Raw genomic sequence first — 20,733 nt, forward strand, 5'->3', positions numbered from 1 at the left:
TTTATTTATTTATTTATTTATTTATTTATTTATTTATTTATTTATTTATTTATTTATTTATTTATTTATTTATTTATTTATTTATTTATTTATTTATTTATTTATTTATTTATTTATTTATTTATTTATTTATTTATTTATTTATTTATTTATTTATTTATTTATTTATTTATTTTGGAGAGGTTTTTGCTATAGGGCATGTGCGATTGCCAGTAAGACAGAGACAGAGAGACAGAAAGCGAGAAATCACTCCCTGGGGGGATGGCCATGCCACAATCCCTTCTCTTCCATTCTCCTCTCAGTATCTTGGGCACGCACATACACGCACACGCACCCAGCGTGAGTTTAAGCCACTGGGTCTGGGACTTGAACCGCAGTCACCTACATGGGAGTCCAGAGACATAGCCAATACACCAACTGCTGGTCCCACTACAAAGACTTGAAATTAGCTCCCTGAGACCTGCGTTCAGCTTGCATACATATTCCTTTAGTTCATAGTGCTGCTACTGTTTTGTCATTTAGATGCTAGTGTCAAGGGCCTAATGTGTTCCCTCAAAATTTATATGTTGAAACACTAACCCCCAATGTGATAGTATTAGGAGAAGGGGCTTTTAGGAGGTGATTAGGTCATGAGGGGAGACCCTCATGAATGGAATTATTGGCCTCATTAAGGAGGCCCCAGAGAGCTCTCCAGCTCTTTCTACCACATAAGGATACAAGAAGTCTGCAGACTATATATAAGCAGAACTCAGCCAGGATGGCAACCTGATCATGTACTTCCACCCTCCAGAACCTTGAGAAATAAATTTCTGATGTTTTTAAGCAATCCAGTCAGTGGTACTCTGTTACAGCAGCCTGACAACCCAAGATAAATGACATTTAAATATTAGGAGAGCTGACTATGCTTGGGCCTGTACTTTCACTCAGCCATGGCGAGCAAACACTGCAGGAGATGTCTCCATTCAACCCAGTGCCAGCCCTTCCCTAGTGTCCTCACGTACGGAGGGACAAGGCAGTGGTCATTTATTCAATGTCTGTGCTATTGTTTTTCTTAGAAGAAAAACTATTTCTCTGTATCCATGACTCTGTCATGAGTGAAAAAGAAAGATCAATAGGTCTCGATCCAACTCTATTCATTTTTTTCACTTCCTTCCTGGACCTGCAGGCAGTGAGTGTAACTTCCATCTAATATGGCAGGGAAATGACCTTTAGTCTGAATTAGAGAAAAGGATGCATGCACAGTTACGTAGGTAGTATGGTTGGTTGGTTGGTTTCACTGGCTCATATGGAATCTCTACTCTTTCAACAAATGCTTACTGAGAGTGAAGGCACTAGGCACCATGGGAACAGATATGAAAAGATGTGACCCTTGTCCTCCTAATGCTTCAGATTTTTTAGATTTTTGAAACAGTGAATAATCAGAAGAGGAAGGGCAAGTTTACTCTTTCATTCTCTAAGTCTTCCTTAAAAGGGCCAACAAAAGTCAGTTTCACTTTAACCTCTCTAAAAAGCAAGTCATTTTAACAATTCAACCCATAAGCTTTTCAGGTTCTAGATGTACATAAATCAATTTATTCACAGGTTTAACTATCTGAAGAAAGACCCACCCCAGTAAAGACCTAATGAAAGAATCAGACGATAAGTAATCCTTATTTTGCATGGTCCTGTATATGCCTCCAAAGGGTAAATAGTTTTAAGGCAGGAACCAGCAAATGGCATAATGGTTACAACACTGGACTCCCACATAATTGATCATGGTTTGAGTACTAGACAGGATGACTTAAAACTCACACTGGGCATGTGTGTGTGCCCAAAATCCTGAGAGGAGAATGGAGGAGAAGTTGCAGTGTGCCATCCCCCCTATGGGCAATTTCTCACTTTCTGTCTGTCTCTCCAGTGAGCACAAGCACCCTATAACAGATATCTCTCTCAAAAAAAAAATATATATATATACTCCCCCCAGGCAGATATAAAGCAACCAAGAGCATTAGCCAAAGAAATCTGCAGAAGAGATACCTACAGACTCACCTACAAGATTCCATGCCTTCTATACGCAGATATTTTACTTCAAGTAAGTTAAGGGGTGCCACATGATAGTCAAAGCTGAGAAAACGAGAGCTGTGTTTTTAGGACAGCCTAATCAACTTGAAAAAAGTGGTTTGGGGCAGAAATGTGTATCAATGTACATTTTGATATATTTCCATTGCATAAATTCATGGTATTATGTTTTACCAGTATAAAAGCAGAAGACGGAAAATAAATCATGCTAAGTCTGGTCACTGAGCTAACCTCTACCTGTCTCTTTTTGCTGTTGTTAAGAAAACAACAAAAAAGTATTACTCACAAAGAACACAAACCTTTCCTCTTTATTCCCTGACTACGCCTCTTCTTCTTAGGAAAATTACAGAACCACCACAGGAGGCTTTGGTCTCCTCAGTACAAGAGGAGAGCCAACTGTGCTTTTGTGAGAGGGCTGGATTTTTGTTGTTGCATTTTTAGACGAAAGATTTATGCTTACGTTTTGGCCCACTTACAATACATCATAATACTTTGCAGACAAAGTTATGCTCTTTCCCCAATGATCTAGTGACCTTAATCTCTAACATTTTGTGGTTTCCTGTTTGGGGAAATGATTGAACAGCAGCCTAAGCTATTCCAGGCTGCAGAACATTCCCAGTTGGCCTCTATCTGTCTTGGTTTTGAATGTTCTCCTGTTCAGTAATCCAAAAAAAAAAATTTTTTTTTTTCAAGGAAGGAGGAGAAGTTGCAGTGTGCCATCCCCCCTATGGGCAATTTCTCACTTTCTGTCTGTCTCTCCAGTGAGCACAAGCACCCTATAACAGATATCTCTCTCAAAAAAAAAATATATATATATACTCCCCCCAGGCAGATATAAAGCAACCAAGAGCATTAGCCAAAGAAATCTGCAGAAGAGATACCTACAGACTCACCTACAAGATTCCATGCCTTCTATACGCAGATATTTTACTTCAAGTAAGTTAAGGGGTGCCACATGATAGTCAAAGCTGAGAAAACGAGAGCTGTGTTTTTAGGACAGCCTAATCAACTTGAAAAAAGTGGTTTGGGGCAGAAATGTGTATCAATGTACATTTTGATATATTTCCATTGCATAAATTCATGGTATTATGTTTTACCAGTATAAAAGCAGAAGACGGAAAATAAATCATGCTAAGTCTGGTCACTGAGCTAACCTCTACCTGTCTCTTTTTGCTGTTGTTAAGAAAACAACAAAAAAGTATTACTCACAAAGAACACAAACCTTTCCTCTTTATTCCCTGACTACGCCTCTTCTTCTTAGGAAAATTACAGAACCACCACAGGAGGCTTTGGTCTCCTCAGTACAAGAGGAGAGCCAACTGTGCTTTTGTGAGAGGGCTGGATTTTTGTTGTTGCATTTTTAGACGAAAGATTTATGCTTACGTTTTGGCCCACTTACAATACATCATAATACTTTGCAGACAAAGTTATGCTCTTTCCCCAATGATCTAGTGACCTTAATCTCTAACATTTTGTGGTTTCCTGTTTGGGGAAATGATTGAACAGCAGCCTAAGCTATTCCAGGCTGCAGAACATTCCCAGTTGGCCTCTATCTGTCTTGGTTTTGAATGTTCTCCTGTTCAGTAATCCAAAAAAAAAAAATTTTTTTTTTCAAGGAACTTTCCCTGCAGATGCTAAATCAATGAAACTCCTACAAAGTGACCCTCCATACTTCCTCTTCAGGCTGTTTTACTTATCTTTCTTCTATTACCAACTCCAATGTCACCATGAGTTCTTTCTGCCTGAAGTAATTAGTGTGACCCCCCCCCTCCCAGTACCTTTTCCCTAACAGAAGAGAATTAATTTCACTAATATCCAGCTCAACAAATTATAATTCCCAAGTGTTTCTCAAAAGCTGAGCTGTAAAAGAAAACTTTTGTTTGGCTGAGGAGGGTAACTTTAAGAATGCTCCAGATCAGAGGCAGAGTTTTCCCTCAGACAGTGCCTAAGTGCCCAGTGCCCATTGCTTGTATTTTGGACCTATTTCTTCCTGGCGATTTTGCATGGATTTGAGGAATTGATACTCAGGAAGCTGATGTCTTCAAGGCCTATTTGGAGAAGATGGTGATAGAAAAATGACACGGTAGTTGGATGGCTAGTCACCTGTGTAGCCAAGTTGTTCTTAGAAAGGAATATACTGGGTTGTCGAAAAAGTTATGTCATATATGTTGGTTTTCAATGCAAAAAATGCATCATGACTTTTCCAACAACCTAGTATTTTGCTTCTAAGTTTAAGGAAAAAGAAAGACCAGAAAAGAGAGAAAGTGAAAAAACACCCCCATGTGCCTGCCATTTTCCCCAGTTGGTTTCGCCAAGATGAATAAAGAAAAATGAAAGGGGAGCAACAGATTTGAGTCAGTGTTCAGCAATTCTACAAATAATATTTCTCAACAACAATAAAAAAAATGATCCCTGCTTTCCATACAACTTAACTCTTAAGGTACCTTTCAGAGGGGAACAAGAAGCAAAGCCAACAAGAAGCAAACCCATGAAGCCGTCACTTCTGGCCAATGAGCTTTGAAAAAAGAGTTCAACTACATAGCCCATCACACTTAAAGGTGACTTTTTAAAAAAGTTTATTTATTTATTTATCTTGAGGTGGAAGGAGAAACAGGTACCCTTGGCAGGGTCTTGCCATCTTGCAATTCACTGTCCAGCCTTCCAGCCAACCAGGGACATGGGCATGCCTGGAGTGTTCGGGTTGGCCCCTATCATATGACTCCAGTATATCATGCAACAGCACCATACCACGTGCCACCTTGATTCAGCCTTAAAATGACTAGTAATAAAACCCTAGAATATTGTCTCCCTCTAGTTTAAATTTCAAAACCTTGGGGACCCACTGGAGGTGGCCCTTTATGCTTCTCATTTCAGGGTCTACTCTCATTAGCCCTTTGTGATCCCCATCATCCAAACTAGATTTTAGTCAATTTAGGCAGTTCAATAGGAACCGCCATCTCCCAGTAATTCACCAAAATGACAAACACAAAGGGAAGGAGGAAAGGCACCAGAAATATGCTCTCTAGGCCTTTCAGAAAACATGGAGTGGGCCCTTTGGCAACATACAAGTGAATCTACAAAAAAGGTGATATTATAGACATCAAGGGAAAGGGTACTGTTCCAAAAGCAAAGTCCCACAAATGTTACCATGGCAAAACTGGAAGAGTCTACAATGTTACCCAGCATGCTGTTGGCATTGTTGTGATCAAACAAGTTAAGAGCAAGATTCTCACCAAGAGAATTAATGTGCATACTGACCATATTAAGCATTCTAAAAGCAGAGATAGTTTCACAAAACATGTGAAGGAAAATGATCAGAAAAAGAAGGAAGCCAAAGAGAAAGTTACCTGGGTTCCACTAAAGCACCAGCCTGCTCCACCCAGAGAAGCACACTTTGTGAGACCCAATGGAAAGGAGCCTGAACTGCTGGAACCTATTCCCTATGGATTCATGGCATGATGGGTATCAAAAAATAAACTAATCTATGGTCTATAAAAAACAAAAACAAAACCAGATTTTAATGAACTGAAAGTACCACAGGGACAGGCCTGCCCATTCCCTCCCACAAATCTTTCTGTAACAGGAATATGCCCTCCCTGCTAGTAAGAAGGTTAGCTTCAAGGTCACACCCAAGGATTACCTTCACTACAATGTTGCCTATGTTATTATTCTACTAAGAGATGGCTTGAGGAGCCAATATCTTTCTCCTTCTATGATATTAATTAACAACTATACATTTGCACATTTGCATCCAATCTAGAGGAAACAGACTTGCAGGGCAAAAACAAAACAAAACAAAAACAAAAACAAAAGGAAAACGTTTCAATTTGTATAGACAGTTAAGTTTGTAGTACTGGCTGATACTGTTCAATTTAGTATAGTACTGGTGGATACTGTTCGATTTAGTGGCCAGTTAGCAACTGAAATGTAGCTAGTCCAAATTGAGTTGTGCCATAAGTTTAAGATACATACAGCGTTTTATTCATTCACCTAGAGCTGCTCAGACACGGCAAAAGGACTGTGGAGGGTGGAGAGGGAATCCTAGGGTGTTCAGGGACAGAGAGAATTCAGCAAGTGCAGTCCACCTCAAATTCTGGCTGGCATCTCTTTCTCCCATAGCAAACCTGCCTTCTGGCTTGAGAAAATGCTAGTGCTATATGAATGAAGATTACTTAACCTTTCTCTTAGAAGGGGACTGGAAGTGACAATAAGTAGGCTGTTACCCAGAGAGCCAGAAACAGTACTTTCAGCAATCTAATTCTCGCTATTGTTCTCAATCCTGCCTTCCCTATCGTGGGTAGCAAAGTTACTGAGAGGTTTCTACCCAGGCTGATCTCACGTGTAAGAAGGCACACAACTGGTTTCCCAAGTTACTTTTCTCTACCAAAAGTAAGGGGAAAAAAAAAAAGTCTAGTTGGTGCTCCACTCAGTTTTTATCTAAACAGAAAACCTGGTGTCAGTCAGGTGCAGGACTCTCTGCCCCCATACTCTCACTGGTTCTACTGATCAAAGCCACTCCATTAGCTTGTAATTAGGTTTTTTGGTGTTATAACTCCTCACTGTTTAGAGAATAAAGTATCCTTTTCCTTATTTTTTTAGAGAATGTCAAATAGGCTCCAAAGGATGATGTAAATCACTGTAACAGATATGGGGACTGTCAGGAGGCTGAAGAAAAAGAGATAAATATTCAAGTAGAAAGAGCACAGGGAGACAGGAAAAATCAAGACAGGGGAGGCCAAGGGCTCCTACCTAGAGCTCCTCTCTCAAATCGCTTGGTTGAAGGTTCCAGCTTTCATTCAGTTATGGTAACACAGGACTCCTGTGGTGTTGTGTCAAGTGCTACCCAATGACATATCCTGGGAGCATCAGTAATGAAAATAATAATAAGTGAGTAGCTGTCACAGACTGACCCACGACAGCGATGAGGTTGGGTAACTTCTAGAATACAGCCAGGCAAATCCAGTAATGGAAATCCCTGTATATTAAACATTAGTTTTAAAAAAATTAAAATTAAAGTATTATTAGATACTTCCATACTCCAGTGGGTGGCTGTGGGTACAAACTGTTTTGAAGACTCCTGATCCCCAGGGGTCGTTGTATGTATTAATTTTTTCTGGTGATAGACAGTGCATGCTCAGGTACACATATGAGAAAGAGAAACACCCTTGACAAGGTCTCATTATGCTGCAATTCCCCTTCCTCAGCTCTCTAGCTCCTCAGGATCCTGGGTGTCCATATGCATGCCCAGCATGCTTTCAGACTGAACTGGGAATCCAAGCCTGTGACCACCATATGGCTACCAGCCCCGCAGGGCACCTGTGTTACCATGGTACAACAGTGGCTGAGCTGGTCCAGTCTTTCAAACATTTGTAATGTCTTTTTGCATTATCTCCTATTATAATACGACATAAGGAATAATCACTAAGTACTAAAGTGTGATGATGTCTATTGTACAACAGATACTACTAATTATATCCAGAAAGAACTATTCTCTCACCCTTTTCTGGTTTCTCTCTCCAAAGTTAAGTAAACTGGTGCAACTGCCTATATTTTATACAGCTGGATTTTATACGCATTGGATTTGAATATGTGTTTTTTTATCTTACTGGTTGTTGGGAATTTGAAGTTTGCATAGCAAATTATTCCACCATTTATTATCTTTCTCTATTGGCAACTCTCACCCTGCCATATTTGGGAACTCCAGATAACATTCTATTTTCCTGTAGCCATAAATCATAAGTGTACTTTGTACTATTTTCAGAATTAGGCACTTTGAAACAACAACAGAATAAAGCCCTTGCAAAATGATGATAGTACTCATCAAACAAAGCAACTTAAATGAATTCATGAGGCAGAATATATTATCAATGGCCTGATGAAATAAAAGCATGCACTAGTTCTCATGTGAACAGTTCATCCAAAACTGTTCATTTTTAAAAATGAACAAGAGATACCAAAAGAATGGCAAGTTCAGGTGAAGTCAAACTCCATTTCATAATCTACTGGTATTCTATTTTTCCTACACTCATTGAAATGCTTAAAAAAACAAACAAAAATCTGGGACCAGCAGTTAGTATAATGGCTATGTTGCTGAACTCCCATGCAGTCGACCGCAGTTTGAGTCTCGGACTCAGTGGCTTAAACTCACACCAGGTACATGTGCATGCGTGCCCAAGATCCCGAGAGGAGAATGGAGGAGAAGGGATTGTGGCGTGGCCATCCCCCTGGGGGGTGATTTCTCACTTTCTGTCTCTCTGTCTTTCTCTGTCTTTCTGGCGAGTGCACGTGCCCTGTAGCAAAAAATCTTACAAGAATGTCTTGTAAACAAATTAGTGTTACTTTTGCACTTGGATTAGAACTGAAATGGGTAACATAAATTCCCAAAACATTGCACTATAAATTTGCCCCCCCCCCTTTTTTGGAGAGGTTTTTGCTATAGGGTGCGTGTACTTGCCAGAAAGACAGAGAGACAGAAAGTGAGAAATCACTACCACCACCACCACCACCCCCCCGGGGGGATGGCCACACGGCAATCCTTTCTCCTCCATTCTCCTCTCAGGATCTTGGGCATGCACGCACACGTGCCCAGTGTGAGTTTAAGCCACCAAGTCCAGGACTGGAACCGCGGTCAACTCCACGGGAGTCCAGCAATGTAGCCTTTACGCCATCTACTGCTCCCTGGTTTTTGAATGTACGCTAATTAATTGGACTGTAAAGTGGCAGTTGCTTATCTAAAGCCCATAATTATATAAAACAAATATCCCAGGATTAACTTCCTCTCTTCAGTTATGCACCATTGGGCACTCCTTCCTCCCCCAGAAGTTTCTCTTGGGATGGTATTGGCATTCCTTTCATTGTCTTCAAAGATCTAGGAAGAAAAATGATCATGTAGAATTACAGTCAACCCAGACCTTCTCCATGACGATCTGATGGAAGCTTAGAGTCCAACTAGTGGTGGAACGGTTAGGATCATTTAAGTGTTAAACTTTTCTTGGTATGCTAGACATTTATCAACTCTCACGTCCTCATCACCATTAGCATCTACACTTTGCCATCAGACGATGTTATTAAGAAGAATGCCACATGCAATTAGAATGACTGCTAAAATGAGCCTTGTGGATTTATTCGTTCACCTCTCAAACTTCTATGTCACATTCATTCATCAGGAACCAGTCATTCCTAAATGAAGATCTTTCGATGGCCTAGGCTAAGTAAATAAGACTCTAATGACCTGGGTGTTAAGATTGACTCTGGTAGTGAAGCTGAGAAACATGAAGATCCTGAATTCTGAAGATGCAATTAGGTGAAATTTAATGAGCTGTAGAATGATGAGTGGAAGGGCAATGTAACTTTATATTTACAATTTCCTGACTAGATGAACTCTTCAGCACAGCATATTAAGCCTTGCCCCAGGGCAATTTAACCTTTAAAAGCACAAACATGTGGAGATAAGAACTGTCATTTGGAGATGGCGCCTCCTAAAACATCAGTAGCCTTCAAACAACTTAGAACAGGAGCGACCTCAAATCCAAGGGTAAAGTATTGCTTTGGCTCCGAATGGCCTCTCTGTACACAGCTGCAGCTCCTGTTGGCTGAAGTAATGGTTTCATGCGGGAAACACAAATAATACATACACTCTGAAAATACAGCCCATTGGCTTTTAGGAGGATGTGGACTATAATCAGAGAAAGGGAGACTGAAGACATTTCCAGAATTTTCAGGGAAAGCAATAATAATGAAATTCCTTTATCACAAAGGTCTAAGAGACCAGGGGACCTCTACAAAGAGCAGAGGTTTCAAAGCCAATGGCTCTTGTGGAGTGAAGGCTCATTTCCTAGAGGATGCTCGAGCCATTCACCAACACATTTTATTATTATTATTTTATATTTTTGCCATAGGGCACTTGCATTAGCCAGAGAGAAAGAGATAGTGAGAGGGAAAGTGACAAATCATCCTCCCCTCCCCCCGGAGAGATGGCCACAACACAATCCCATCTCATCTATTCTCCTCCTGGGAGTATTAGTTTCAAGCCATCAGGTCCAAGATTTGAACATCAGTCGGCCATGTGGGAGACCAGAGCCTTAAACACCATATGACCTGCTGGTCCTACATTTTATTATTTTTAAAATCAGGCAAACAAAGGAATAGGAACCAGCAGATCGCATTATGGCTATGTCGCTGGACTCCCATGTAGTGGACCACAGTTCAAGTTCCTGTAGCTGTTCTAAACTCATACCGGGCGCATGGGCGTGAGTGCCCAAGATCCTGAGAGGAGAATGGAGGAGAAGGGATTGCAGCGTGGCCATCCCCCCTGGGGGGTGATTTCTTGCTTTCTGTATCTCTGTCTCTCTCTGTCTTTCTGGCGAGCTCACACGCCCTATAGCAAAAACTTCTCCAAAAAAATACACATAATCTAATCCAGGTTATTAAGGTGATAAATAATTTGCTCTTATAACTGAACTTAAAATTTATTATAAATATACCTATATTATAAATGAGCAGGCATCTCTCTTCTATCATTCTATCCTTTTTTGTCTCCTTGTTTTCTCTCTCCTTCTATCTCCTCTTATCCCTCCATCCTTCCCTTCTCTAGTTCCCTGTTTTCAAATTTACTACACACTACTATATGTGGGTTGCTATTCTAAAACTAAACCAGAACCATTGGTGGAGTAGGCCAAGATGAGGTGTTTTTTAGTTCCCTGAGTGCTTCTAAGGGAATGCTTCTCATGCAAAGGGAGCTGTGAGAACCAAGGCTACCTACCATAGAAGTGCAGTTTCAGGAGGGAGGAAAAGGGAAGATTAAAGAAAGTAAAATGGGGACCAGCAGCTGGCGTAATGGTTATGTCGCTGGATTCCCATGCAGTTCACCACGGTTCGAGTCTCAGATCCAGTGGCTTAAACTCACGTCGGGCATGTGTGCGTGTGTGCCCAAGATCCCAAGAGGAGATTGGAGGAGAAGGAATTTCGGTATGGCCATTCCCCCTGGGGTGGGGGTGGGGGGTGACTTCTCATTTCCTGTCTGTCTTTCTGGAGAGCGCCCACACCCTAGAGCAAACAAACAAAACCAACAAAACAAAACTCTCAAAAAAAAAAAAAAAAAAAAGAAAGTAAAATGTATTAAGCAGTATCTACTCTCTATCAAGTCATTTTCCCTCTCTTTGTTCCCAAGACAATTTTCCTTCATTTACTAAGGGATATTGGGAATCTACCACATGCTGGGTTAGAACTTGAGTGTGGAATGGTACAAAAGACAGGTAAGATAGCTGCCTTTGTAATGCCTGTTGTCTATGAAATTGAATTTTACAAATTAAAAAGTAAAAGAGAGGGAGGTCAGGAGGTGGCATGGTGGTTAAGGTGCTGGACTCCCACACGGTCGACCATGATTCAAGTCCTGTACCGGGTAATGGGAATATCGTGCCAGGCATGTACAGAAGCCTAAAACAAAAACAAAAAAAGTAAAAGGGAAACTCAAGTAGCAAGTAGCTCAACTTCTGACACTGAATCCATTTCCATACTATAAGGCTCTCAGGGAGATGTAATAGAATATGATTTGCAAGGCAAATCAGCTGCCCACCAATGGACATGTAGAGCCAGGTAAAGATGATGTTAGTTACCTGCTATTTTGGATTATGTAATTATTTTCTATCAGTGAGGGTTCACCATACTGTCTCATACTTCTCTGTAGTACGCTGAGATTTTAAAGGCACTTTCAGGGTAGGCAGTCCAAATGTTCACCATAAGGCAAATTAAATCTCCACGGAGCACTAATCACAGTTTATCTCCTTTAAAATTTTATTATGCATATTTTATATATGCCAAAGAATATATTGTAGTACATCCGTAAGTTTGGAAGCATAATATAATAAACAACGAATGCGCCATCAACCTTTTAAAACTATTAAGAGTGTTGTCAATACCACAGCATGTATCCAGGGCACAAACCCACCCAAAACCTCTCTCTTCCTCACAGAGATAACCACTTTTTTAGGGTTCAGGTTTAGGATTTCCTTACTTTTCAAAAAAGTTTGAACACATATGCATGTATCTTGAAACAATATATTATTTGTATTCATTATTTATTTTATTTGTATTTTTCTGTAACATGCTCTGTTCCCCCAACACTTTATTTCTGTCTTCATGTTGTTGCATCTAGCTATCGCTTATTAATTTTCATTGATAAAAAGTAACTGCTAAAACTACACAACTATTAGAATAAAACATAGAACTCAATCTTCATTACTTTGGGTTAGGCAGTGGATTCTTAGATGATATCAACAGCATAAGCAAATGAAAGAAAGCATGACTTTGTCAAAATTACAAACTTTTGGGTTTTGACATCCTCCATTAAGAAAATGAAAAGACAACCCACAGAATGAGAAAAATATTTGCAAATTATATATTTGATAAGGGATTATAATTGGAATATATACTAAACTCTTAAAGCTCAACAATAAAAAGGCAATTAATAAAAAAGCAAAATATTTGGATAGGCATTTCTCCAAAACATACATAAAAATGAACAATGGGAAAAAAAGCACATAGAAAGATACTTAACAGTATTAGTCACTTAGGAGGTGGAAATCAAAAACACGGTGGGAAAGCACTTCACACTCACTAGGATGGCTACGATCAAAATGTCAGACACTAACAAGTGTTGACAAGGATGTGGAGAAATTGGAACTCTCATCCACTTTTTTGGTGGAAATGTAAATGGTATGGCCACTTTAGAAAACAGTTTGGCAGTTCTTCAAAGTGGTAAGTATAAAGTTTTGATATATGATTCAGAAATTCCATTGTTAGGTATCCACCCAGAGAATTAACAAAAACGTATGCTCACACTAACACTTGTACATTAATGTTCACAGCAGCCTTAATCAAATAGCCAAAAAAAAAAAATGTAAAGAAGCCAAATGTCCATCAACTTATGAATAGATAAATGAAATCTGGTATAGTCCATGCAAAGGGGAATATTCTTTGGCAATAAAAAATAATGCAATACTGAAACATGCTACAACATGTATGAACCTTGAAAAGAAGCTAAGTGAAAGAAACTAGTCACAAAAGGCCACAAATCACATGATTCCATTTATAAGAAATATTCAAAGTAGCCAAACCAATAAAAATAAAATATATTAGTGGTTTCCAAAGGTTAAAGGGAAGGAGTGACTGTTAATGGATGAGAGATTTTTTTTTTTTTTTTTGGATGCGATGAAAATATTTTGAGATTAGTTTTTGGTGATGGCCGCCAAAATTTATGAATATACTATAAACTACTGACTTGTACATTTTAAATGGGTGAATTTGTGATATATAAATTATATCTAATAAACCTGTTAAATAAATCATACAAATAAGTCCAGTACAACCATTGATTTATCTTTACCAAATGTTAACATCTTACATAACCATTATTCATTATCGAAGTCAGAAAATTTGCTTTGATTATGATGCTAGTTTTTATTCCACAACTATATTTAAAAATTTCCAATTGTCCCGGGACCAGCAGTTACCGTAATGGCTATGTCGCTGGACTCCCACGTAGTCAACTGCGGTTCGCGTCCCGGACCTAGTGGCTTAAAACTCACTCTAGGGGTGTGTGCGTGGGTGCCCAAGATCCCGAGAGGAGAATGGAGAAGGGACTGCGGCGTGGCCATCCCCCCTTGGGGGTGATTTCTCGCTTTCTGTCTGTCTGTCTGGTGAGCGCATGCACCCTAAAGCAAAAGCAAAAAAAAAAAATAAAAAGCCTCTCCAAAAAAAAAAAAAAAATTCCAATTTTCCCATTAAAACCCCTTTTCTAGTCTTAGATCCAAGAAGTCTAGGCATTATCTATAACTGTGTGGTCTCATTAGTCTGTTTTAATCAGGAATATTTCCTTTTCTTTCTTTTTTTCCTTCATGACCTTTTGATGAGTATCAGCCAGTTATTTTGAAGAATGTCTGTTTGTTTACTCATGATCACATTCACATTATACACTTTTTTGACAAAAATATCGCATTAGTAATGTTGTATCCTTCTCAGTACAAAACATCAAGAAGCACATAGTGTTGACTTGCACCATTACTGGTGATGTTAACTTTGGTTCTTGTTTCCTAGTTTTCTCCATTGTAAAGTTATTACCTTCTTTGGCAAAATAAGTATCTTGTAGAGGAATATTTTGAGACAATGTAAATATCCTGCTCCTCATCATACTTCCACTCAATGATTTTTGCATCCATTGATGATTTTTTTTTTTTTTTACTTTAGACAGTTATTACTGTAGCAGTTGACATCTAATGGGACCAATTAGCGCTCTACATTTCCCAGCCTGGTTCTGGGCTCTTGAGTCAACAACCTCACTGGACCTGGGCCAATAGCTTAGTCAACAATTACAGAGCTGAGGACACTGATCTTTGGGGCCACCTTACTTTATTGCTCTTGCTCCTCAGGATTCAGTTCTCTGCTTTTTCTTATTCTGGTATTCTTTTTTGCTTTTAGATCCATTTTTCTTTTATTAAAGACATTAAAGTTGTATTTGTTGTCATTTTTTCCTTGATTTAGTTGCATTTTAAGGAAGAGGTTCTTCAGAGTGTGTACTCTGCATTTCTGCTGAAAATAGAACTGAGTCTACCTTTTTACCTGTGTTTCTTTTACAAGGCAACCAAGTTTTTATTTTTTAATTAGTAAACTTACTTTTTTAGAGTAGTTTTATGTTCACAGCAAAACTGAGCGGAAATACAGAGTTCTCATATAATCCCTGTCCCCCAACACATCCTCTTCCCACTATCAACATCCCTCACCACAGTGGCACATTTGTCATGACCCATAAACTACTCTGAAATATCCTATCATTAAACCACAAAAAGTCCATAGTTTACATTGTAGTTCACTTTTGATGTTGTATAGTCTACGCATCTACCATTGCAGTAGCATGCAGAGAACTCTCACAGTCCTAAAAGTCCTGTGTCTTTCTTATTCATCTCTCCCCCCAACCTTTGATAACCACTGATATTTTTACTGTCTTCATATTTTACCCTCTTGAGAATGTTGTACAGTTGAGATCATACAGTCTGTAGTCTCTTCAGATTGGCTTCTTTTACTCAACAATACGCAATTAAGTCTCCCCCATGACTTCTCATGAATTTATATCTAATTTCTTCTTAGCACTGAATAAAATTCCATTGTTTGGATCATAGTTCACTTACCCAATCACCTACTGAAGAATACCTTGACTACTCCCAAGTTTAGACAATTATAAAAAAAAAAAAAAGTGGCCACAAATGTCCCTATACACATTTTTCTGTGGACATAAATTTATAGTTCATGTGGCCAAATAGCAAAGAGCATGATTACTGAATTGTATAGTAAGAGTATGTTTAGTTTTGTAAGAAACTGCAAAAATATTTTCCAGCTTGGGTGTACCATTTTGCATTCCCACCAGAATGAGAGTTCCAGTTGCTTTCTTCCTTGCCAGCATTTGGTGTTGTCAGCGTTTTGGATTCTGGCTATTCTAATGGGTGTGGTAGTGGGTTATTTGGATGTTGTTTTGATTTGCAACACTCTAATGACATATGATAGTGAAGATCATTTCATATGCTTAATTACCATCTGTATATCTTCTTTGGTAAAATACCCAGGCCCTCTACCCATTAATTGGATTGCTCATTTTCTTATTGAATAGACAAGTTCATTGCATATTTTAGATAACAGCACATTATCAGATGTGCCTTTTACAAATATTTTCTCTTCATCTGTGTCTTATCTTCTCATCCTCTTGACATAGTCTTATATAGAAAAAATATTATTATTATTATTATTATTTTGGGAGGGAGAGAGGTTTTTTGCTATAGGGTGTATGCTCGCCAGAAGGACAGAGAGAGACAGAGAGACGGAAAGCGTGAAATCACCCCCTGGGGGGGATGGCCAGGTTGCAATCCCTTCTCCTCCATTCTCCTCTCAGTATCTTGGGAACGCACGCACATGTGCCTGGCATGAGTTTAAGCCACTGGGTCCCAGACTCGAACCGTGGTTGACTACATGGGAGTCCAGCGACATAGCCATTACATCAGCTGCTGTTCCCCAAAATTATTATTTTTAATGAAATCTAGCTTTTTTATTATTTCTTTCATGGACTGTACCTTTAACATTATATCTAAAGAGTCACTGCCATACCCAAAGTCACTTAGATTTTCTTCTAAATTATTGTTACAAGTTTCATGTTTTAGAATAGGTCTGATTCATTTGAGACAATTGTTGTGAAGGGTGTAAGATCTATGTCTAAATTTTGTGGTTGGTTTCTTTCTTTTGGCATGTAGTGGTTATCTAGTTGTCCTAGCACTACCTGTTGAAAAACTCTTTGTTCCATTTTATTGCTTTTGTCAAAGATCAGTCATGTGTCACTTAAGGATGGGGATATATGTAAGAAATGTGTCACTAAGCAATTGCATTGTTTTTCAAACATCATAGGGTATACTTACACGACCTGGATGGTACATTCTACTACACCCCCAAACTACACTGCATAACCTATTATAATCTTGTAGGACCACTGTCACATATATGGCCTGTCATTGACTAAAATGTCATTATGTGGTGTGTGACTATATATTTATGTAGGTCTATTTCTGGGCTCCCTATTCTGTTCCACTGTTTGTCTGTTCTTTTGCCAACACCATGCTATCCTGATTACTGTATCTTTATAGTAAGTCTTTAAGTTGGGTAATGCCAGTCCTGCAACTTGGCTCTTCTTCAATTTTGTATTGGCTACTCTACAAATTTTAGAATCAATTTGTCTATGTTTACAAGATAACTTACTGAGATTCTGATGGGGACTGCACTGAATCTATAAATCAGTTTGGAAAGAACTGACATCTTAACAAATATTGTGTCTTGAGTTCATGGATAGATGAACATGGATTATCTTTTCATCTACTTAGTTCTTTCCTGTTTTTCTTACCAGTTTTATAGTTTTCTTCATAAGATCTTGTACATATTTTGTGCGATTTATACCTAAAGTATTTCATTTGGGAGGTGTTAATGTAAATAGTAAGTACTATGTCAAAATTATTTTATTTATTGTTAGTAAATAGGAAAATATTTGACTTTAGTATATTATTAACTTTACATCCTGGAACCTTATTATGCATCATATAATATTATGATGCATTGGTTATTAGTCCCACTAGGTTGTTGGTTGATTCTTATGGATTTTCTATGTAGACAATGATATCATCTTCATTTATTCACTATCTGACGTTCTTCTGGGTTTCTTATCTATGTCATTTTCCTTTTCTCCAAAGAACTTATTTTTAACATTTCTTGTCAGGCAGGTTTATGGCCACAGATTCCCTCCATTTCTATGTGTCTGAGAAACTATTTATTCTCCTTTACTTTTAAAGGTTAATGTCACAAAGTACAGAATTCTAGACTTGTTTCCTTCCTCCTTTCAACATTCTAAATATTTCACTCTATTCTCTTACTTGTCTGGTTTCTGAGGTGAAGTCAGATAAAATTCTTTTTTAAAAAAAGAATTATTTTGTTTAACTATGTATTTATTTTAATGTGACCAGAGAGGGACAGAGTGAGAGACAGAGAGAGAAAGCATACTGCCAGGTCCGGGACTTGAATGTGGTCAGCCATGTGGGAGTCCAGCACCCTTAACCACCACGTCCCTGCTGGCCCCAAAGTCAGATAGAATTCCCGTCTTTGCTCCTTTATAGGTAAGGTTCCTTCCAACCCAGCTTCGTGCAGATATTTTCTTTAGCTTAGATTTTCTAAACTTTGTATATAATAATATGCCTAGCTTTCTTAGTATTTATCCTGCTTGGTATTCTCTGAATTTCCTGAATTTGTGATTTGGTATGTGATATTCACCTGAGGGGAAATCATCAGTCATTTTGTCTCAAATATTGCTTCTGTTCCTTTCTATTTCTTCTCCTTCTAGTATGTATGTATATGCATGTATGTACACACACACACCCAGCACTGTGGTGGTAAGATGTGAGGGAGAAGAAAAGTTCTATTGTCCCATTATGAGGTCTCAGCCTTTTAGTACCCTGAACCCTGGACTGGTAATATCAGCAGGATTTCTCCATTGCCACCACCACCACCAGTAGGATGACTAGTGCAGACTGGAACTGGGTAGTCTCCTTCTTCATGTGGAAGGGTAGAGTGAGCTAGAGTTGGGTATTTCCCTCCTCTGGGTTGGTTAGGCTCTGATAAAACTCCAGTAGGTTAGATTCTGGTGGGAAAAAAAAAAAAAAACACAAAAAAAACCCCCCACTCTCTCCTTAGGGCAGGCCTTGTCAAAAACAGAATGTTCTGACATATTTCAAAATGGTTGTTTTTCCCCTCCCCCCACCAGAACACAAGATTCTTCTTTGACATTCACTGTGAGAATCAGGTCAATCTCCTGGAGGTGAAATTCACAGAAGTGTGGTGGTCTCCTAGTGACTGGGTCTCCCTAGAGTTTCTAAACCCTCAGACTTCTCCACATGGAGCCTTTAATGCTTTCGCATTTACAGTTCCGGTTTTCCTATCTTGATACTTATTTCTGGATTCTTCTCATGGGTTTCTGTTCCAGGAAGCTGTAACTCAATCTTTTCATATGTGTGCGTCTACAGTTTAGTGAGGAAGGGAGCAGCAGTTTACCCCATGACTTAATTTTTTTGCACAAATATAAAAAGAGTTGTTGTTTTGTGTTCATTTCTTCAGCTTTTTATGTTCTTAGGATGGAATGGTGACTTCTACGGTCCTTATACCCTGGGCCAGAAACTGGAAGTCTATGAGTCTTTTCTATTTTTGCATTTTCCAGCGTTTCTATTATAACTTTTCTAAGTTGAAGGCTCTTAAAAGATATTTGCTAAAATTCACTGAACATTTTTTGTAATAGCTATTTTTTAAAAAGAATTACTTTATTTAACTTTATTTATTGTTATTATTATTTTCTAGTTTGATCAGAGAGAGAAAGAAAGAGAGAGCAAGCCTCCAGGTCCAGGACTTGAACTGTGGTCAGCCATGTTGGAGACCAGTGCCTTTAACCACCACACCACCCACTGGCCCCAACAGCTAATATTTATAAGTGCTTTCTAACTACCAGGCAACTGTTCTAAGTGTTTTATGTGGGTATCTTTTTAAACCTCAAAAGAAATCACACATAAGTAGTATTTGTATTTCCATTTATAGGTAAGGATGCAGAAGCACACAAAATTTAAGTATCCTCCCCAGAAAGAATAGAGTCAAACTCAGAATATTTGACTAAAGTACAGGTACACAGCTACCATGTTCCATTACCTAGCTGACTCCAAAATACTCTTATACTATTCTGATCAGATTTCATCGTGAAGAAGCCTCAGTGTGCTGAGTGAATTTGGAACACGTGCATAGGGGGTACAAACTCGATGGGCAGTTTGCGCAGGAGCACAGCGTACACACGGCCATGACAAACCAGGCAGGACGACGGGCCCCAGTGCTGCACCAAACAACCCAGCATGACCCACTCACTCCGACCTGTGCTGTAGGGCTGGCTGTGCTGAGATTCCTGGCCCGGACAACCTCACACTCTGAATTCCAGGTGGGGGAGCTGCCCTCAACTCCCCATTTGTTTGTTCTTCCATTCAGCTCCTTTCCTAGCTTCTCCCTGTGCTCACCCACCATCTGAGTGCCCTTCTGCCCTTACCAAAAGGCCTCAGAATGTCCCCCACGTCTATCCCTCTGTCTCTATTTTTTGGGGGGGAGAGGTTTTCACTATAGAGTGCATGCGCTCGCCAGACAGACAGAGACAGACAGAGAGACAGAAAGCGAGAAATCACCCCACAGAGGGAATGGCCGCACTGCAATCCCTCCCCCTCCATTCTCCTCTCAGGATCTTGGGCACACACACATGCGCCCAGCAGGAGTTTAAGCACCGGGTCCGGGACGCGAACCGTGGTCGACTACGTGGGAGTCCAGCGACATAGCCATTACACTAACTGCTGGTCCTTGTCTCTATTTTTTATTTTGGAGTCTACTCACCTTTGCCTCCCTGTTCTCTGGGTTTTGTTAATAAAATTGTAAAAAACTAAGGGAAAAAAAAAAGAATTCAAATAGTCCAACATACTTTTTTCTCATTAGAAATTGCCTACATGATTTCTCTTTTAAGTTCATTTATTTCTTCCACGAAAGAGAAACAGACACCTTCTGTAGGGTCTTCATGCTGTGATCTACCCCTAGTCTTACAAGGCCCAAATAATTGGTACACACACATGTCCAGAATGTTTACAGATGTCCTGTGATTTGAACTTAAAACCTTTCCCATGTAGGTCCGGACGCATTACCTCTATGCTACCAACTGGCCCCTATGATATTTCAATTTACCATCCGAACATCTGAAATTACTACAAAGAAAATTATTTTGATAACACATCTCCTGCAGATTATTACAAGGAAAGGATTGTGTTTTCATGTAGTTTATACAGAAACTAATGTTTACAAATGAAGTACATGAAAACATAATCCCGGAAACCCATGAAGGTCCCTCTTAGCCCATCAGCAATACTCCATGCTGACTAAAATAAATCCAGTATTGAAAAAAAGACTTCTATGAGTTGAAACAGGCATGCTGTTTTCTATGACAAATTAGCAATGAGTCATACATAAATGTAACTTTAAGAGTACTAATGCTTTAAACCAACCAATGCTGCTCTGATCCTATTACATATA

At 39.1% G+C, this 20,733-nt stretch overlaps 1 protein-coding gene and 1 pseudogene across 1 annotated transcript in view; one reads left to right on the forward strand and one right to left on the reverse strand.

Annotated features, from left to right (window-relative positions):
* CPVL (carboxypeptidase vitellogenic like) overlaps window positions 1–20,733 on the reverse strand; it is a 176,692-nt gene that overhangs the window by 49,931 nt on the left and 106,028 nt on the right. The gene's annotated exons all lie outside the window — the stretch shown is intronic.
* LOC106734639 (60S ribosomal protein L21 pseudogene) lies at window positions 5,032–5,517 on the forward strand (annotated as a pseudogene).

This window comes from Tupaia chinensis, unplaced genomic scaffold (assembly GCF_000334495.1).
Source record: "Tupaia chinensis unplaced genomic scaffold, TupChi_1.0 Scaffold000170_1, whole genome shotgun sequence".
In the NCBI taxonomy this organism is placed as follows: domain Eukaryota; kingdom Metazoa; phylum Chordata; class Mammalia; order Scandentia; family Tupaiidae; genus Tupaia; species Tupaia belangeri.